The sequence below is a fragment of the Pan paniscus genome, chromosome 7 (genome assembly GCF_029289425.2).
Source record: "Pan paniscus chromosome 7, NHGRI_mPanPan1-v2.0_pri, whole genome shotgun sequence".
NCBI classification, from domain to species: Eukaryota; Metazoa; Chordata; class Mammalia; order Primates; family Hominidae; genus Pan; species Pan paniscus.
In genome coordinates this window covers 160,259,068-160,270,426 of record NC_073256.2, presented here as the reverse complement: position 1 = coordinate 160,270,426, position 11,359 = coordinate 160,259,068, and positions in this window count along the sequence as shown.

Below are 11,359 nucleotides of genomic sequence, written 5' to 3'. Positions count from 1 at the left end.
CGAGGCTTAGAGTTGCAGCAGGTGGTCTCAGTAGCCATCAGATAAAACTAGTTTCAAGTTACCGCAGGCAGTTTCAGCAGCCAGGCCTCAGAGAAGTACATTCTTGGAGCAATGTTTTCTATCCTGAGTGCTGAATGGTCTCCCTACCTGGCACTCTGCCTTAGTTGGGTGTGACAAGGGTGACCCAATTTGTATGCTCACCTTTCACACCGAATCCTCAGCTCGGACAGGTTTCCCTTTCTAGGCTTTGACTTTCCCCTTGAACCTCATCCCACACACCTGTTCCATCCGGGCCACTGGCTTATGATGGAGACCAGTGGTGTGACTGTGGCAGGCTCCTTCTAGGGGCACTCTGTCTCCTGGGATCTGCCACACTGGGGGGGATTCTACTTGGCCTTCTCTGACTCCCCAGGGTCCCTCCCACCACAGCACTTGGAGGCTCTTCCATGGGAAAACTGTCTTGATCTTTAGGTACCTGGAGATTCTGGGCCACTTTGGTTCCCCGTGAGCCAAGACAGCACTCTGGTTTGCATTCCCTACTGGAGTCCCTGTCTGTAGCCAGCCTGGCTTTCAGCTGGTGCCCAAACTGACAAATGTATCTGCAATGACAAAGGGTACCCTGGGAAGGGCTCGCCCTCTGCGGAATTTCAGTTCATGCAGGCCTTGGTGCTTCCACATCTGTCCAAGGGCCTTTCAAATGTGACTTTTAACTCTGTGGATTGATTTGCCTGGTTGTCACATTCTGAGCAGCCACAACCTACTGCATCCCATGTAGAAGTGGAAGTGACCTGATTTTTTCCTGACTTTTCAAGGCTGTATGTTTACATTTGCCTCCAATCATTCCTATATGGGAATTCCTTGGGAGTCTAACTTGGAGACTTTGTTTCTTCTGCCTTTGCTCCTGGGGGCTTAATCACTTCTGTGCCTCTGGTTATCTGTGGCACATCTGTATTTGTCATTAGTAAACCAGAGGCTGGGGGTCTGAGTGGAGGGTATGTCCCCCTCCAGTGATGGTTTCTGTTGGCTTCCCAGGGTGAGGATGACTCATGACCACTAGCAAGTGGTTTTCCTGCCTGGGGTTTACGATCACATAGTCATATACGTTCTAACTCCAGCCTGACTGATGATTCTATGGGCTTATGCTTTGCCTAGTATTGGAGGTGTAAAACTCTCTGGATGCCTGATCTAAGGGGCCTGAGGCAGGATGTCTTTATTTCCAAGGTCAGAAGACGGGATGGGTTGCCAGAATAATCTTTATGTGGAACTGTTGTAATCTAGAAGACACAAACTTTACCGTTAAGTTAAACAAGCAAAGGCGAAAGATTACTAATAATGAGATAAATATCAAAGGTCCTAGGAAGGGCAAAAACCAAGTGAGACTCAGGAGGGTGCTTTTTATTGTTGACCAGCTATAGTTAGGATCACAGCCTTGGTTGTATTTATGCAACTGGGCAGCTCGCTCATATATTTTACGTTCATCTTCTTCTATTTGACCTGAGGTGTTTACGTAAGTGCAGCAGGTTTTATTACTTATAGTGCATACTCCTTGTTCAACCAATAAGTATAATACTCTCATGCTAACCTGTCATCAATTATTATATCTGCAAAGGAATCAAGGGAGAGTTTTAATGTTTCTAAGTGTCTCCTGTTTTATGAGACAGTGCGTAGAATGAAGAAGTAAAGTTTTGAAGAGTTGCCTCATAATAGGCAAATTTTCCCCATGGGGTGGGTAAGCCAATGGCAGCCTCAACCCCAGCCAATATAAGGTGAATTGCCCGCTTAGCTCTCAGGTAAGTGATGGTATATAATTGTACATTATAGGGTGTTGCCTGTCTTATTGTACATTGACCCCTGAACCAAATGTTATCAATACGCTGGTAACCATTGAGTTCATGGTCCCAAATGAGAGATAAGCTATTTATATGCTGATTGAATAGGTGACCACATGACCATAGGTATCCACTGGGGGTGCAAACCTGTATGGGATGAGAGTTGTTAAGGAGGCTGAGTAGGAGGGACTAAGGATGCTAGTTATCTGTTTATTTCCAAAACAACAGCTTTAGGTATTCTAAGAGTTCACAAGTGTTGGCCATAGTGTCTTTCTCAGGTGCCTGTGGGGACTCATAAGAAACGGGCTTAATCTTAGACAGGTGTATCCAGCTAGTGAGTCCTTGAAGTTTAACGGCAATGGGGGTGCTTAACAATGCCTGATGAGCCCCTCCATCTTGGCTGTAACTGATCCTCAGAGGATCCTTCTTTCCAGGTTTTTAATAAGATGAAGTCTTCTGGTTGAACAGAGGAGCTATGAATATTCATGAAGGTGGTCCTGACGCAAACATATTTTAAAACGTTCCTGTAACTTACACCTCTGTCTACCCTGGGGTGCAGACTTCATCCCTGCCTGGCAGGGTCTTCGATCCAGTCTGTTTTGTCAGTCTTATGACCTCTATTTTAATTTTAATGCTGGTCAGTTGTGCCTGAATTCCAAGGTGGGGGAAAGGTATAGTGAGGCTTGTCCATGCCTTCCCCGCCCCCTGACTACCAGCTCCACTTCCCCTCCTGGCCTAAACTAGTTTTTCAGGTTTTTGGCCTAAGGGGGCCCCATTCTGCTGGGGATGGGGGTGCTTAGGATTTTATTTATTTATTTACGTTTATTTTCCTCCTTTTTTGTCAAGGTATGCCAGAGGCAGTGTCAACAGCCACGCTTCTATTTTGTCCCGTGTGGACACTGGAGTGGGAGTGGTGGGCAACCGGCCCTGGGTCCATCATGCCCCTTGGTGGAATTCCTGTGGCCAAGGGACTTTGAGTCAAAAGACTTAGAGCCAATGAAGTACTCTAGGCCAGATGGGAATGTAGGTGGGCAGGCACTCATTAATCTTAAACCCCCTTCAGCAACATGAGAACCAAAAATCAAAAGCCAAAAGGCAAGGTTACAAAATTGGCTTCTTTATACATTCTGTGTATGAGCTACTGTCATCATGGTTTGTGGCAATTAGCTACACAAAACACAAGCACTTTTTTCAGCCATTTAGGCATTTGTGTGCCTGTCCTTTATTTGGAAGGTTTGCACTCATTTTATTCCTCAAAACTGGCCCTGAAAACACTTATGACACTCCCTGGGCCTGGTGGGAGTAAATTTTGGAGGTAAAAGAAAACATAAAGAATTAACAACATTTTAAAGAAAAAGGTCATAAGCCCTATCTAATTTTGAGAATGCCAGGAAATAAGTTAAACATTTAAATTATTTAGTATAAAGGCATAGAACAAATTATATTATTTCAGATGAAGGCAAAATTATTAAATGAATCATAATGTTTTTGAATACAGGCCTGTCCCTGTGTCTCATGAAAGCAGTTTACTTTGTCCCCTTTGCCCAGGTCTAAAGACGAGGCTTCGATTAACCTGAGTTTTTGTCAGATACTGGTGGAAGTCAGTGCCTTCTTTAGACATGTGTGCCCAGGAGTCAAGGGCCTGCAACAGGTTATTAACTGAGCACAAGGATTAGCTAACAACTCCTGATAAGGGCAGTTTCAAGGGGGCTGAAGGGAATCCTTTAACTAATTTTCTTCCAATATATAATTATCAGGCTGGAGGTGGTGATACTGGAGTTCATGGTCTACCTGGAAGCTATACAAAGATTTTATAACCTCACAGAGATTAATTTTTATAGGTTTAATAAGCCCCAGCGAGGACACTAAATCGGAGACTTAATTTAGGATTTTGATTTTGAGATTATTTGTTAAAGATGTTAAAAGGCTCAAAACATTTGATCAAAACAGAATCACAGGTCATTGTAACAGTTATTCATTTTGAAGGGGTGGCCTGCCCCTCCACACCTGTGGGTGTTTCTCGTCGCATGGGATGAGAGACTGAGAAAAGAAAGAGACACAGAGACAAAGTATAGAGAAACAATAGTGGGCCCAGGGGACCGGCGCTCAGCATAAGGAGGACCCGCACCTGCGGTCTCTGAGTTCCCTCAGTATTTATTGACCATTATCTCTACCATCTCGGAGAGGGGGATGTGGCAGGACAATAGGGTGATAATGGGGAGAGGGTCAGCAGGAAAACATGTGAACAAATGTCTCTGTGTCATAAACAAGTTTAAGAATAGGTGCTGTTCTTTGATGTGCACATACATAAACATCTCAGTGCATTAAAGAGCAGTATTGCTGCCAACATGTCTCACCTCCAGCCTTAAGGCGGTTTTCTCCGATCTCAGTAGGTGGAACATACAATCGGGTTTTACACTGAGACCTTCCATTGCCCAGGGACCAGCAGGAGAGAGATGCCTTCCTCTTATCTCAGCTGCAAAGAGGCCTTCCTCTTTTACTAATCCTCCTCGACACAGACCCTTTATGGGTGTCGGGCTGGGGGACGGTCAGGTCTTTCCCTTCCCACGAGGCAATATCTCAGATTATCACATGGGGAGAAACCCTGGACAATACCTGGTTTTCCTCGGCAGAGGTCCCTGCGGCCTTCCGCAGTGTATTGTGTCCCTGGGTACTTGAGATTAGAGAGTGGTGATGACTTTTAACAAGCAAACTGGCTTCATGCACTTGTTTAACAAAGCACATCCTGCACCCTAAATCCATTAAACCTTGAGTCGACACAGCACATGTCTCTGTGAGCACAGGGTTGGGGGTAGGGTTGCAGATTAACAGCATCTCAAGGCAGAAGAATATTTCTTAGTACAGAACAAAATGGAGCTTCTTATGTCTACTTCCTTCTACATAGACACAGTAACAGTCTGATCTCTCTTTCTTTTCCCCACACATTTAACCAAGAGTAATAATAAAGAAGACATTATGAGCAATACAGAAAGTCATATGGATGTAAAAACCTTAAGCCTTTTAAATGTCAGGGTTTTTTTTTTTTCAATAGAAAACCTAATAAAGACAGCATAAGAATTATCTTGATAAAATATAAAATCTTGCATTTTTTAAAAAAGCCAGCTGATAGGCTGGGTGTGGTGGCTTACACCTGTAATCCCAGAAATTTGGGAGGCCGAGGTGGGCAGATCACTTGAGGTCAGGAGTTAAAGACCAGACTGGCCAACATGGTGAAACCCCATTTCTACCAAAAAATACAAAAATTAGCTGAGCATGGTGGTAGGTGCCTGTAGTCCCAGCTACTGGGGAGGCTGAGACAAGAGAATGGCTTGAACCCGGGAGGCAGAGGTTGCAGTGAGCTGAGATTGTGTCACTGCACTCCAGCCTGGGCAACAAAGTGAGACCCAGTCGCAAAAAAAAAAAAAAAAAAAAGTAAAGCCAGCTAATAAAAAGGCAGAGAAAACCTTCTGCAGTGAGACTGCTTCTCCTTACGGGAAGCCCATTTAGATAACCTGGAAGACAAACTTGAGGAAAGAAGTGCTTGAATGCACAGGAACAGTGTTTAAGGTTATGAGCATATGTGACTCTTAGGAACAGCATGAGAAGTTTTCTGATTACACTGAAAATTTAGACACAGCAAGAAAAGCCAAGAATATAAAATCAAGTTATGCTAGAAGAAAACATTGCTTTTCTAGACCTTCAAGATAAAACATTTTAGCATCAGGCCATTGCAATAGTTAAAACTGGAGGAAAAAAGGGGTGCAGGAGCTGACAAAAAATGCTGAAGGAGAGGGTCATCATCTCAGGCCTGCTTAAGGAGAAAAAACTGAATGAGAGGGTCATGATCTCAGACCTTTTCAAGGAGGAAAAAGCTGAAAGCAGTGAGACAGAAAAAATGGAATGTCTGAAATATTGAAATATGGATCTGAGAAGTTTTGAGCCTCTCCCTCTCCTTCTCCCTCTCCCTCTCCGTTGTCTCCCTCTCCCTCTCCGTCGTCTCCGTCTCCCACTTTCCGTGGTCTCCCCCTCTCCCTCGTCTCCGTCTCCCGCTTTCAACGGTCTCCCTCTGTTGCCAAGGCTGGACTGTACTGCTGCGATCTCGGCTCACTGCAACCTCCCTGCCTGATTCTCCTGCCTCAGCCTGCCGAGTGCCTGGGATTGCAGGCGCGCGCCGCCACGCCTGACTGGTTTTTGTATTTTTTTGGTGGAGACAGGGTTTCGCCCTGTTGGCCGGGCTGGTCTCCAGCTCCTGACCTCGAGTGATCTGCCTGCCTCAGCCTCCCGAGGTGCCGGGATTGCAGACTGAGTCTTGCTCACTCAATGCTCAATGTTGCCCAGGCTGGAATGCAGTGCGTGATCTCGGCTCGCTACAACCTCCACCTCCCAGCCACCTGCCTTGGTCTCCCAAAGTGCTGAGATTGCAGCCTCTGCCCGGCCGCGACCCCATCTAGGAAGTGAGGAGCGTCTCTGCCTGGCCGCCCATCGTCTGGGATGTGAGGAGCCCCTCTGCCCGGCCGCCCAGTCTGGGAAGTGAGGAGCGCCTCTTCCCTGCTGTCATCCCATCTAGGAAGTGAGGAGCATCTCTGCCTGGCCACCCATCTTCTGGGATGTGGGGAGCACCTCTGCCCAGCTGCCCCGTCTGGGATGTGAGGAGCGCCTCTGCCCGGCCGCCCTGTCTGGGAAGTGAAGAGCATCTCTACCCGGCCACCACCCCGTCTGGGAACTGAGGAGCTCCTCTGCCCGGCTGCCCCGTCTGAGAAGTGAGGAGCCCCTCCGCCCGGCAGCTGCCCCGTCTGGGAAGTGAGGGGCCCCTCTGCCCGGCCGCCATCCCCTCTGGGAGGTGTACCCAACAGCTCATTGAGAACAGGCCATGATGATGATGGCGGTTTTGTCGAATAGAAAAGGGGGAAATGTGGGGAAAAGAAAGAGAGATCAGATTGTTACTGTGTCTGTGTAGAAAGAAGTAGACATAGGAGACTCCATTTTGTTCTGTACTAAGAAAAATCCTTCTGCCTTGGGATGCTGCTAATCTATAACCTTACCCCTAACCCCGTGCTCTCTGAAACATGTGCTGTGTCCACTCAGGGTTAAATGGATTAAGGGCGGTGCAAGATGTGCTTTGTTAAACAGATGCTTGAAGGCAGCATGCTCGTTAAGAGTCATCACCACTCCCTAATCTCAAGTACCCAGGGACACAAACACTGCGGAAGGCGGCAGGGTCCTCTGCCTAGGAAAACCAGAGACCTTTGTTCACTTGTTTATCTGCTGACCTTCCCTCTACTATTGTCCTATGACCCTGCCAAATCCCCCTCTGTGAGAAACACCCAAGAATGATCAATAAATACTAAAAAAATTTAAAAAAAAAGAGAAGTTTTCGAGAGAAACAGTTTATAAAAGTGAAAGTTGGCCAGATGCGGTGGGTCATGCCTGTAATTCCAGCAGTTTGGGAGGCCGAGGCAGGTGGATCAGGAAGTCAGGAGATTGAGACCATCCTGGCTAACATGGTGAAACCCTGTCTCTACTAAAAATACAAAAAATTAGCCAGGTATGGTGGCAGGTTCCTGCAGTCCCAGCTACTCGTGAGGCTGAGGTGGGAGAATGGTGTGAACCCAGGAGGCGGAGCTTGCAGTGAGCCAAGATCGCGCCACTGCACTCCAGCCTGGGCGACAGAGCAAGACTCCATCTCAAAAAAACAAAACAAACAAACAAAAAAAGTGAAAGTAAAATTTCTTGTAATGTCATTAAGACCAAATCAGTGCCTTAAGAACATTTTGTTTTAACATAGGAGACCAATTTTTAGAAAGACTATTATAAGTGGCTTCCTTTTAATAATAACCAACTTAATTACATACGAAATTTCTTTCATAAATTCCCCTTCATGAACTTGACCCTGACATACACAGATCATTGAAGAGATGCTTGGACTTTCTGCCTTGCCCAAACTTTCCCTCTTTCCTAAATAATCAGCCATTTTATTTTAGGACAAAAATTTACCATACAAGATCCTTTTTCATACAACGTTATTCTCTTTTCTTGATAACCTTCCTTACCAAAAATACATCTTCATATCCATAACTTTTATTCACATCTCTCGCTCCCCTACTTACTGGCTCTTTTCTAACTTGTTTTGTAAGTAACTGTTTTCAAGTTCATCATTTGAATTGACCTTTAGATAACTTCTGAATTAGACAAAATTATTTTTCTTCTCAATAAGACTAGTTCCTGGGAGGCTTTTGGCCTCCAACATTGCCCAGAGAGATGCCAAATTAAATAGCCCAAAGAATGAAAATCACCAGGACCAGAAGGAAAATGGCAGGCGTAAACTTCAGAGCATGCAAGCTCAGGATGACAGATGTCACTAATGAGGCACAGACAGCAAATACACAGCTGACAAAGGGGACAAGAGGGACCTAGCAGTATGTGCTGGCAAATATCCCTCTGAGACTCAAACGGGCTCTCCATTGGGGTGGCACTGCAACCCTGGGCCCCTAAAGGCCGAAAAGCCCCATGCAACCGGGTAGTGGCTGACCTGGAGGATCCCTGGCTCCAGGCTCCCCAGCAGATAGAGCCCAAAGGACCTCACACATTGGGGTGAGGACTGCTAACCCCTAGTCCCTAGGGGAACATAAAGAAGCATGAGAATCCCTGCTTCTCCCAGGGCTCGGAAGGCTGAGCACATTGTATACAGGAAACCGGAGCGGGAAGGGATGGGAAGGGACAGCTAAGGGCACTCATTCATCTGTGAGTCTGAAAACCGAGGAAGCAAGAGATCCTACACTGTTTGCCAGATGTTAGCACTTTATAGATAAGACCCACAATTCTAGAAACATGTTTCCCAGAGCATAAACTTTTCTTAATTGACCCAGACATACAACACGCAATCCAAGGAAAGCTGTGGACCAAAGTTTTGGTAAAGTAGTCTTTAAGGAAGTTTGGTTTAAAAAAAAAAAAAACCTTTTCATCATTTTTTTCTTCAGTTTTAAATGAGTTTTTAATGTATACATTTTAGCCAGAACTGGCTGAACAGTACAAGAAAAGACAATCTCCAGGTAGCCTTGAATTAGTAACACCAAAAACAGTGAGTCTCACCTCAACACCGTGAGATAAGCAGAGTTGCCACTCGGCAGCAGCTTAGTAACAGCCGATCCAAAGCAGGCAGAAAAGAACAGAGAGAAACACATAAAGAACATTAGAAGCCACCACTGGAAGGTGGAAACTTCTGGGCCAGCCATTCGGGGCTACCCCAAGGCTGCTGTACAGCAAAGCAATGAGCTGGGAAATGATGAGAAGTAGAGCTTTCCCATCCCCAGCAGAGGGCACAAGGTGGATTAGTTCAGATCACACACTGACAAACATCTTGCAAAGAGACTTCCATTGTTTCAGATATACCCCAGGGCATCTAACCTTGTGGGCCGAGCCTCTAACCTGAGTTTCTAGGCGAGCATCCTTGTCTAAGCGTGACAAAGGATGCCAACAGGATCCCAACCCACTCCTCTTATTGCTAGCCTCTTCCTAGCCACTTTCTTCTAGACGAAGAGTTAAATCAGGCTGTAAAAGACATCATTAACTTGGGACAAGTTCAGCAGGCCATCTTCCAATATGATAATAAGATGTGACCTCAGCCGGGTCATGGAGTTTCAGATCATTTCCCTGCTAGCCCAGGTGCACAGGTCCTACTCAAGACATGGCGAAAAGGAAGCCCAGAGGCTCAGTTCACTGAGAAATGAAAGGGTCCATACCAGGTTTCCTTGGCCACTCCATCAGCTGTACAGTTGGAAGGACTTGTCTCTAGAATAAAACCTTTTGCTTCTCCTGATGGACGACAGGCCTGCTTGGAGAAAACAGTCTACTCCCGTAAACCTATATAGGACCTCAAGTATTTGTTCAAGAAGCTGCCTCTGGAAGACAGCAATAGTTAAGTAACATCCTTATATAAATGATATATACCAGGGGATATGCAGACTATCTTCAGGACCCTGGCTTGATATCCCCAACTGCACAATTCATAACCTGAACCTCTCCATTCTCAATGACACCAGAGGATATGCAGACTATCTTCAGGACCCTGGCTTGACACCCCCAACTGCACATTTCATAACCTGAACTCTCCATTCTCAATGACACCAGGGGATATGCAGACCATCATCAGGACCCTGGCTTGACACCCCCAACTGCACATTTCATAACCTGAACTCTCCATTCTCAATGACACCAGGGGATATGCAGACCATCATCAGGACCCTGGCTTGATACCCCCAGCTGCACAATTCATAACCTGAACCTCTCCATTCTCAATGACACCAGGGGATATGCAGACTATCTTCAGGACCCTGGCTTGCTACCCACCAACTGCACAATTCATAACCTGAACCTCTCCATTCTCAATGACACCAGGGACATTCGAATTTGGGCTCCTCTGGGAATTGTTTTCCCTCGAGGCCACCCTAATAACCTCCTGTGGTCCACTGCCTGCTTTCCTTATACTTTTCCTCTGTTGGCTCAGGCCTATTCCTGCAGAGACAATGTGTGATTCACAGGTGAATGTGCCTTGGGATGGATGGGGATAAACGGAGTGACCACAACTGCACCTCCCAACATCAGGCCACTATCTGAGCAAGGTCAGGCCTTGGCATGGTGCCAGTGGGAATAGGCCTGACTATTGGCCTAGCAGCCCCTTGGGGAGGCCTGACATGGCAGATTGGTCATGTAGTGGATCAGACTGGGCAGGCTCTAGAAGGTGTGAAGCCCTCCCTCAGTTCTCTCGATAACATGGTGTTGGGTAACCATTGGCCCTTGATTACCTAACGGCAGAACAAGGAGGTGTATGCATAGTCACCAACACCTCCTGCCATGCTTAGATAAATACTACAGGGCAAGCAGAGGTGAACATCCAAGCAATCTACAATCAGACAATGTGGCCACACTCTCTGGTAAAGGGAGCCCAGCAGAGGAGTCAGTTCCGAATGCTGCATCATCACCTCTCTCTCCACAAGTTGGTTTCTTCCTTCCTTAGGACCATCAGCGGCTATCCTTCTTTTGATTTTTGGACCATGCTTGTTTAACTTCCTGGGAAAACTTTTGTCTTCTAGATTGCAACAATTTTACTGACCGTGCAGTGCTTCCAGTGTGTTCCAGAAGCCCTCAGCCCTAGCAGATCGTCCCCTTAAGCTGAGAGGAGTTCCATTCCTCTCAGGTAAAGGTAAAGGATATAGGAACGACACTCGCCTCAGCAGGAAGTAGCTCCAGAAGAAGAGACCTTTGCCCAAAACCCCTTAAAATGAAGATGAAATCTCTCAGGGGGAATGAAGCAGGCTGGCTGGCTTCCTGTGGTGATCTGGTCTAGGGGAGAAAAACAAAGCCCCTTACTCAAGCTCTAGCTCACCTAACTTTCAGCCAATCAGCCCCCTGAAGCAGGGGGCTAGGGACTTCCCTGAAGCCCCACATGTATAGTTAGACTTAAATTTCAACCTGGAGTTACCCCTTCCTCATTTTAATGCTAAAAATCACACCCAGAGGTGGAGATTTAAATT